The sequence below is a fragment of the Triticum aestivum genome, chromosome 3B, assembly GCF_018294505.1.
Source record: "Triticum aestivum cultivar Chinese Spring chromosome 3B, IWGSC CS RefSeq v2.1, whole genome shotgun sequence".
In the NCBI taxonomy this organism is placed as follows: domain Eukaryota; kingdom Viridiplantae; phylum Streptophyta; class Magnoliopsida; order Poales; family Poaceae; genus Triticum; species Triticum aestivum.
Window position 1 is genome coordinate 229,796,377 of NC_057801.1, and position 10,633 is coordinate 229,807,009.

Consider the following 10,633-nt stretch of genomic DNA (forward strand, 5'->3'; position numbering starts at 1 on the left):
GGCCAGAAACCCTAACAGTTCGGTCACACTGGTACGGATCTCGGCCTCACCGAGATGCCTTGCCAAGTCTCTGTTGCATGTTGCAATTATTTTAGTCTCACCGAAATAGCGACCGGTCTCACTTAGTTGGCTTGATATTTGCTCTGTTGCCTTGTTGCCTCACTTCGGTCTTACCGAGTTGATGAAATTGATGCCACTAAGTTGATGTTTTCCCTAAGGCCTAGAACATCGGTCCCACCGAGTTGATCCAGCTGGTCCCACTTAGATTCCTAATGTTCACATTTTGAACTAAATCGGTCTCACCGAGTTCTTCTATTCGGTCTGACCGAGTTGGGTCAAATGTGTGTAACTTTTGGATTTTGTGTGGAGGCTATATATACCCCTCCAACCCCTTCTCCATTTGTGAGAGAGCCATCAGAACGTGCCTACACTTCCAACATACATTTTTTGAGAGAGAACCACCTACTCATGTGTTGAGATGAAGATATACTAATCCTAGCATAAGAAGCTTGATTTCTAGCCTTCCCCGGGTTGCATTCCACCCAAATCATCTTTCCACCATATCCAAATCTATGAGAGAGAGTTGAGTGTTGGGGAGACTATCATTTGAGCACAAGAGCAAGGAGTTCATCATCAACACAACATCTATTACCTTTTGGATAGTGGTGTCTCCTCGATTGGTTAGGTGTCGCTTGGGAGCCTCCAAAAAGTTTGTGGAATTGAACCAAGAAGTTTGTAAGAGCAAGGAGATCGCGTACTTTGTGAAGTTCTACCTGAGTGAGGCAAGTCCTTTGTGGGCGATGGCCATGGTAGGATAGACAAGGTTGCTTCTTCATGGACCCTTCATGGGTGGAGCCCTCCGTGGACTGACGCAACCGTTACCCTTCGTGGGTTGAAGTCTCCATCAACCTGGATGTATGATAGCACCACCTATTGGAACCACGCCAAAAATCTTTGTGTCATCATTGCGTTTGTACTCTCCAAACCCTTCCCTTTACCTTCATATGCAATGATTTACTTTCCGTTGCTACACTCTTAGAATTGCATGTGTAGGTTGATTGCTTGACCTGTGATAATTGCTAAAATCGACCCACAACTAAAATTGGGAAAAGGTTAGATTTTTATTTGGTCAAGTAATCTAATCACCCCCCTCTAGACCTACTTTCGATCCTACATTACCGGGTTATATTTTTAGCAACTACTTCTGTCGGTTAAAGTTATCACGGTTATTTTACATAAGTTATCTGGTCCACGAGACATATATTATCATGATATTTACAAAGAAGTTATCGGGATTATGTTTTTAACAACCTTTTTCCCAATCAAAGTTACTGTGGTGTATGTATCTAAGTTAGCAAGTCTGCAGTGTGTTTATTACCATCCTATTTATACAAAAGTTATCGGAGTTGTGCATTCAACAACCTTTTTCACAGGTAAAAATTTATCACAGTGTTTGCACCTATGTTATCACGTATGTGGTAGGTATATTACCGTGCTATTTTACACAAAAGTTATTGGCGGTATGTCTCCAACAACGCCACCCCTCTCTCTCTTTCAGAAGTTAGCGCGGTGTTTGTACCTAAGTTATCAGGTCTGCGATGTGTCTGTTACCATGCTATTTATAAAGAAGGTGTCGGGGGTATGAGTTCTAAATTTTTTTCTCTGGTTATATCTCCAACAACTTTTTCATCCGGGTTAAAGTAACCCCAGTGTTTGTGCCTAAATTATCAGTTCTGCGATGTGTCTGTTACCATACTATTCATATAGAAGTTGTGGGGGTGTGACGATGACATGTGATATGTCTACGTCGTATCTACTTTTCCTAACACTTTTCCACTTGTTTTGGACTCTAATTCCATGATTTGAATGAAACTAACCCAGACTGATGTTGTTTTCAGCAGAACTACCATGGTGTTGTTTTTGTGCAGAAATAAAAGTTCTCGGATTGGAACGAAACTTTGTGAGGAATTTTTATATGAATAAAGATAATTTCTGGAGCCAAGAACCACCGGAGGCGGGCACCTAGGTGGGCACAACCCACCAGGGCGCCCCCCCCTCCAGGCGCGCCCAGGTGGGTTTTCCCCACCAAGTGGCCTCGCAGACCTTGAAAACGACGCTATAAAATCACATTTTTCTAGAAAAAAATGGAGGAGAAGGAATTACCGCATTTCACAATACGGAGCCACCGCCACCTCATGTTCTTCATCAGGAGGCCAGATCTCGAGTCTGTTTGGGGCTTAGGAGAGGGGGGGGGGTCTTCGATCTTCGTCATCACCAACCCTTCTCCATCGCCAATTCCATGATGCCCACACCGGAAGTGAGTAATTCCTTCGTAGGCTTGCTGGTCGGTGAGGAGTTGAATGAGATTCATCATGTAATCGTGTTAGTTTTGTTAGGGCTTGATCCCTAGTATCCATTATGTTCTGAGGTTGATGTTGCTATGACTATGCCATGCTTAATGCTTTTCACTTTGGGCCCGGGTGCCATGATTTCAGATCTGAACCATTTATGTTATCATCATTATATCTATGTGTAGGATCGGAAGTATGTCTAGAGGGGGGTGATTAGACTACTTGACCAAATAAAACTTAACCTTTTCCCAATTTCAGTTCTTGGCAGATTTTAGCAACTTAGCACAAGTCAAGCAATCACAATACAATTAAAGGAAGCATGCAAAGAGTATATGAGCAGCGGAAAGTAAAACATGCAACTTCCAAGAAAGTAAATGGGAGGAGTTTGGTGGGAACAAACGCAATGTTGACACGGAGATTCTTCGCGTGGTTCCGATAGGTGGTGCTATCATACATCCACGTTGATGGAGACTTCAACCCACGGAGGGTAACGGATGCGCGAGTCCACAGAGGGCTCCACCCACGAAGGGTCCACAAAGAAGCAACCTTGTCTATCCCATCATGGCCATCGCCCACGAAGGACTTGCCTCGCTAGGGTAGATCTTCACGAAGTAGGCGATCTCCTTGCCCTTACAAACTCCTTGGTTCAACTCCACAGTTTTGACGGAGGCTCCCAAGTGACACCTAACTAATCTAGGAGACACCACTCTCCAAAAGGTAATCGATGGTGTGTTGCTGATGAACTCCTTTCTCTTGTGCTTCAAATGATAGTCTCCCCAACACTCAACTCTCTCTCACAGATTTGGCTATGGTGGAAAGATGATCTGAGTGGAAAGCAACTTGGGGAAGGCTAGAGATGAATATTCATATGGTAGGATTGGAATATCTTGGCCTCAACACATGAGTAGGTGGTTCTCTCTCAGAAAATGAGTAGTGGAAGTGCAGGTTTTGTTCTGATGGCTCTCTCCTTGAATGAAGAATGGGTGGAGGGGTATATATAGCCTCCACACAAAATCTAACCGTTATGCACAGATTCCCAAACTCGGTGGGACCGAATCAACAAACTCGGTCAGACCGATTTAGGAAAAATGTGAACGTTAGGATTTTCGGTGGGACCGATATAGTCATCTCGGTGGGACCGATATGCTAGGGTTAGGGCATAATGTAATCTCGGTGTGACCGATTGCATAAACTCGGTGGGGCCAATTTTAGCAATAGGTACACAGAGGGTTGGTCAGGCAAACTCAGTGGGACCAATCCACTCACTTTGGTTAGATCCAAGTGTTATGAAAAGGAAACAGGCAGTTTGCAATGTAGCCTCGGTGGGACCGATTTGCTCATTTCGGTGAAAACCGAAATGTTACAAAGGGGAAACAGAGAGTTTGCAATCCCATCTCGGTGAGACTGAGATCCCTATCGGTGAGACCGAAGTAACTAGGGTCTGTGGCGGTGGATATGTCAAGTGAAACTCGGTGGCGCCAGATATATCAAATCGGTGGGGCCGAATTTGACTTTTGGGTTTAGGACACATGTGGAAATGAGGAAGTGGTTGAGGGTTTTGGAGCACATCACAAAGCATTTTGAGCAAGTAACTCATTAAGCAACACCTCATCCCCTTTTAATAGTATTGGCTTTCCTATGGACTCAATGTGATCTTGGATCACTAAAATGAAAATGTAGAGTCTTTAGCTTGTTGCCAATATATGTCCTTTGCATTTTGAGGGGTACACATCTCTAGTCCATGCCATGCCAAACATTGAAGTTTCTGAAATGATTATCTTGAAGTAGCATTAGTTCAATGAACTATATGTTGTTAAGAATTACCAAAACCACCCAGGGATTAGTTCCACTTTCAATCTCCCCCTTTTTGGTAATTGATGACAACATATAGATGAAAGCTTCGACAAATGATAATAAGAATTGAAGTACATTGTCTCTTTGAGAAGTATGCGATAAGTAAGAGCTCCCCCTATATTTGTGCATTGTTAAAATTTGCTTTGGACTGCAAATGCACAATCTGTTAGGATCATGGGTTACTCTTCCATGTCACATACATCTTGGTGGAGTGCTCAAAATGATAATAGATAAGAACAAGCACTCATCACCAAGGGAAAGTGAATGATCATACATGAGATAGATAATGTCAACATCCAAGCATAAGCATAAAGAGTGATATGATCAAGCACATGATGATACAAAGTATCTCACACATGCAAACATAATGTATCTCAAACAGGCAAGCAAAGCAAATAAGTAGCAAAAGAGACAACTCTCTCTCCCTTCGAAGCCTATGATCTATACACTTTCTCCCCCTTTGGCAACAAGTTACCAAAAAGCTTGAAAATGCATAGTGCTATGCGTCTCTCTAGGCTTGATCCTCTGGAGGTGGTGTTGAGATGACTCCAAGGAAGAATGCTTCTATAGATGCTGTTTGAGCTGGAGGGGTTTCCACTGGAGGGGCAACAGGAGCTGTGGGAGCTTCGGCTGCAGGTGCTGAAGTTTTAGCTCTAGTGTCTGTCACAGGCACTGTTGTAGACCTCTATGCCCTAGGCACCCTGTGGAACACCTGTGTAGTAGCTTTGCCCTTTCTCTCCTAAGCTTCTTCCTGGAGTTCTTCAAAAACTGTCTAAATCTCAGTTACTTTCAAGTCCAGATCATAGAATTTTGTCTCTGTTATCCTCTCCAAGCTCTCTTGGTTCTGAGTCAGGGTAGCTAGTTCTTTCTCAACCCTCGGGATTGATTGAATCGGAAACCTAGGCTGGTCTTGTTTGGACTTGAGAAAGACTTCTGAAGCCTCTGTCGCACCTTGGCATCTTTGCTGCTTTTGCTGCCCTGGCCTTCTCCTTCTTCTCATGAGCTGCAACCGAAGATGAATCATTAGTATCCATGACAACCGTGTTGTCCTCAAATTCAGGCAGCAAAGGAAGGTGTTCTTTGTCCAAAAGATACACTCCTTGCTTCATCTTGGAATTGATTAGCTCTTGGATGTGTGGAGCATATCCACAAGATCTCTTTTGGTCAGCTGATGTCCTTTTGATTGTCTCAACAATCAAGCTCATGACTTTGAACTTTTGTGGCACAACATCAAACAATTGCAGCAAGTTGATGGAATTGCCCATGATCATCCTGTGATCTCCATATTTGGGCAACAAAGTGCGCCTCAAGATAGTGCTTATAGGGGCCAAACCAGATAGCAGATAGTAGACTGATCCAAACTTGTTTGTTTCTAAGGCCTCATCTGGAATTTCCTTATACATATTGGCCATGGTGTTGTGATCCTTCTTCCTCTCAACATACACATCTATTTGATGTTCTTCTTCTTCAGGGGCATTTATGAGCCTAGACCACTCATCAACAGTTGATTGGTGCCTCTGCCCTTCTGTCATCCACACAATTCTTCCATCTGGATAGAAGTGAGCTGTTGAGTAGAATTGCATAATGAGCTCATCATTCCATTTCGTGAGCTTCTGACCACCAAAGTCATCAACACCATTAGCTTTGAACCTTTCATGCACTCTTGGAAAATGATCAGCATTAGCATCAATGAATTTCCAGTCCACCCATCTCATATCACTGACTATGGGCTTCTTGTCCAGCAATACTGTCTCATAGAAATCCTGTTTCTCTTTGGTGTGGAACATGTAGTCCACTGTAGTCCTCCTCCTCACAGCATAAGGATCAACTTGTCTCCACTTCCTAAGACCATCATCCTTTCTTTCCTTCATATTTTCAGCCACTGGGTGACTATCATTGTGGTCTGGAATCTTGGGCTTGAGCTTTCTAAGCACTTGGGCTTTAGCTTCTTCAACAGCTTCAGGCACTGGGGCCTTGTTCTTCTCTGTTGCAGGTATGTTTCTGGTACTTCTCTTTGGATCTTGAGATGGAGCTTTGGGGGCTTTCCTGGGCTTTGAAGGAGCTGCCCCAGACTTGATGGCATCCCCCATCGGCTTCTGTGCCTTTGCAGGAGGTGCTTGAGCAGCAACCTCTTCTTCCTCTTCCTCTTCATTTTTAGAATCCTTCCTCATTAAAAGATTTCCAATCACTCTAGTTGTTGTTTTTCTGACCCTCTTCTTCCCTTCATCACCTGCTTTTGGCTCATGTGAGAAGACCATAGTTTCCTGAGTGGAAGTTCTGGCCTTTGACATGGGAACTCTCCTGGAAGGTGCCTTCTTCTGCATTCCAGGTTTTGTTGCAGCAGCAGTTCCATATTCCATTTTCAGCACTTTCTTCTTGGAGCTAACTTCCTCCACAGCAGCCACATAGTCCTCATCCTTTGAATCTGAGGTTCTCTTCGTCCTTGTCCTTGTTGCTGCCTTGGGAAAGTTGCTTGGAGTGCTCCTGCTGCCATCATCAGAGCTGCTATAGGGACTAGTGCCCTCACTCATGTGCACTTGCTCTTCTGATTTGTTCTGGCTATCACTCTGGTCAGACATTCTGCACAGCAAACTGAGAACTGTCCCTGTGAATAGATGTATATGAGGTAGAGTAGATGAGCATCACAAAGTGTAGAGTTTTTGCAAAAAGAATGAGTCAAAAACGTAGTTTTAGTTTTCTACAGGAAGCATTTCGGAGCTACCGATTTGTAAAACTCGGTGACACCGAAGCAACTTTGGAGTCTAAACATGTGGAATTGGTTAGACCAAGGCATAGTTTGGTGACTCCAAGCTTGCTAGGGTTTCACAAAGTAATGGTATCGGTCACACCGATTTGCAATTTTGGTCAGACCGAAAATCTCTTGTGCTTTGGCCTAAGCCAAATTGGTGGAACCGATTCCTACAACTCTGTCGGTCCGAGATGAGTCTGGTGGAAACCTAAACCTAAATTTTTAATTCAACTCTGTCTCTATGGATGGATCGATCTCATACGTGGAATAGAACATGGCACTGACCTTGTGCATATAATTGGAAGTAAAAGGAGTGCACAAGGGGTCGAACTCATACCCTAGTTTGGCGATGAGTTCGCTATGGCGACAACGGTGGCGAAGAAATCCGTTGACGGTGGCGGAGACCAGCAGCGGGAGGTCACTGGCGATGAGGTGACGATCGGGAGACTCGAAAGGCAGAGCAGGACACGCCCGGGCGACAGGGTTTTGAAGTGATTTCCAAAATCTGGCCCGTCAGTATTTATATCCTGACACTGTCGGTGTGACCGAGTGGAACAACTTGGTAGAACCAAGACGCAAAATCGCAAGCGGTTACTGCAACTCGGTGAGACCAAAAGGTTCTAATCGGTTGCGCCGAGATTGAAACTTGATCAACCCAGTGAACTCGGTGTGACCAAAATGGAGGAGTTGGTCAGACCGAAATACACAGTTAGGTTTTGGAAGTTTTAAGTCTATGACAAAACGGGACTCCGAGTGCTCCTCACATAGAGGGTTTGAATTTGACTTAGATCAAACTTTGTGATGTAGCATGAATAGAGTTTGAGAAGAGAAAAGCATAGATAGCTAGAGGGAGTTCTTAGGCATTCTTGTCCATCCATTTGGCACAAAGAAGAAATCTCAAACAATCAAAGCAACAAATGGATGTCCTTGAATGAGAAAAAGTATGCAAGCAACATGCTCACACAATAAAATGGCAACTGAAATATGTGGCAAATCATGCACAATCACTCTAGCATATATCAAGGAATTGGTGATGACTAGGTCATCTATATACAAGTATATTGACTTAGGAGTCAAACGAGAACATTTGATCATAGGTCATACTCATGGTTTAAGCACAAGTGGGGTTACCACTTTGACATAAAGCATTGTTGTGTTCACACCATTAGAGTTGCTTTAGCTCAATTCTTAGAGTGAAGCTCCCCCTAGATGTGATATTCCCCCTAAGAGGGATCAAGTAACCTTGGGTTTTGTCGATGATGACTTCATGTAGATATCGAAGATGTGGATGCTCATTGTTAATGTAGATCATTTGAAGCGATCCATTGGAGTGAGTTGCACTTTCAATACCTACATGGGCTAGTCCCACAAGGAACAAACAAGGATATCCATATACATTGAGTGAAGCACACATGTGATGATGTCCATGAAAGCATTAGGTTACCTTGTCCCTTGTGACTCCTTGAACTAGTGCAAGATGTGGAAGTTGTTTGCATTTCTCCTTGCCAAAAATATATGAGTGAAGTATGTTGGTGGAGTCACCCTCAAGAACTCTCTAGTTCTTCTTCTTCGGGATCCACATCATATTGATGGGAATCCTTGGAGTTGTAGATGTACTTGATGAAGTAGAACTCGATGTAGTCTTGGGAACCCACTTGACGAGGGCCTTCGGAGCATCTTCAAATGCATCAATCTCTTCTTGAAGCTTGTGCTTGCCTTTTAGCTTGTGTCCCCTTGAAGGAAGTAGGGTCATACTTCTCTTGTTGAGGAACAAACTTCTTCTTGGGGTATTTATGTTCTTCCCACCCAACTCCATTGGCATTGAACTTTCGTTCAAAACCAACACCTTGATTCTACCGGTGCCTTCCTTCCTTGCGTACAATTTCCTCAAATTGCTTACTTCCGGCAAGGCTTTTGTAAACACCTTTCTCTATGATTCCCTTCAATAAGCTATTTTCTTGCTCAAGTGTAGCTTGGCTAAAAGAATCATTAGTAGAATCAAGATAACTACTAGAAGCAACAATATTGGATTTAGCATGATTATTGTTACTACTAGAAGAAGAATCTTTCTTGTTCTTTTTGCTAGACTTTACTTGTGGCATGTAAGTAGACAAGAGTAAATGCTTGGCAATGTAAGAAGAACTTTTCTTCCGAAGATCATCATTGATGGCCTTTTTGAACTCATGCTCTTGCTCAAGATTGAGTTTTTTGAAGCGTAACTTCTCATGAGTTTTTAAAAGTTCTCGATGATCTTCTAAAGTAGTTTCATGAGCTAACTTAAGAGTGTTCTGTTCCTTAGTTAGATGCTCAATCTTCTCCTTATCATTGTCATTCATTTTAGCATGATTAATTGATGTTTCATCATAGTATTCATCACTAGAAATGTCAACAAGTAAATCATCATCACCTAGCAAGTCATCTTCATCACTATTGAAATCAACATACTCGGGGTGTGTTACCTTGGGGCCTTTAGCCATGAAGCATCTCCCAATTCCTTCATTTGGTGAGTCAAATATGTCATAGGAGTTGGTTGACACAAGTGCTAGACCGGCAACACCTTCATCTTATTCTTAAGTATATTCGGAGTCAGAGTGATAACTTCTCCCGGAGTGGTGTTCGGAGTTGGAGCCGGATAGCCATTCACCCACATGAGCTTGATGTCTTTGTTTTGTGTAGCTCCTTGATGACTTGTCCTTCCTTTCTAAATCCTTGCTTCTTCGAGAGGTTCTTCATTCATAACGATCGTCTCTACTCCTTCTCTCTCTTGGAGGTGATTCTTCCCTTTTGCTTCTTCTTTTAGGTGAGTCTTCTCTTCTTTTATAGGGAGCCGTACACTCATTGGATTAGTGTTCGGGTCTTCCAAAATTGTAGCAGTTTTGCTCACGACTAGAAGATCTTTTGTCATTGTAGGACCTTGACTTGGAACTTCTTTCCTTACTTCTACTCTTGTAGAATTTGTTGAAGTTCTTCACCGTTAAGCTCAGTTCTTCATTGAAGGCTTGTTTCTCACTTGATGATGTAGGAGCATCACATGAGGCTTTGTAAGAACCACTAGACTTGTTGTGAAGCTCTTATTTGTCCTTGAGTGACATCTCATGAGCAACAATTCTTCCAATCACTACAGAAATCAGCTACTTTGCCATCTGCCGTGGCAGACGGCAAAGGCATGAATGGCGGACGACAAAGGTCTTTGCCGTCTGCCACGGACATCAAAAGTGGACGGCAAAGAAAGGTCCGGTAAAGAGCTACGCTGCCGTCTGCTTTTGGTGGCTGACGGCAAAGGGGCCTTTGCCATCAGCAGCGGACGACAAAGAACACAGACGGCAAAAATTTTGCTGTTAGTCCATTAGGTGGCTAACGGCAAGACTTTGTCGTCCGCCGCTGACGGCAAAATTTGTCCTACCTTTGCCGTCCGCCGCTGACGATAAAATTTGTCCTGCCTTTGTCGTCTGCCACTGTAGGCAAACCGACTAAATGGTTCGGCTCCCAGGAAGCACAGTTGGCTGCCACGTGCCTTATTTGCCGTCCGCGGCTGTTGGCAAAGAGCCCATTGCCGTCGGTGGCGGACGGCAAAGAGCCTGCATATTGGCTCTTTTTTTTTCTGTTTTTTTAAATCCAACAATTTTCATAGCAAATATATATGACATATATAGATATATTTCACAGGGCTATTTAACAA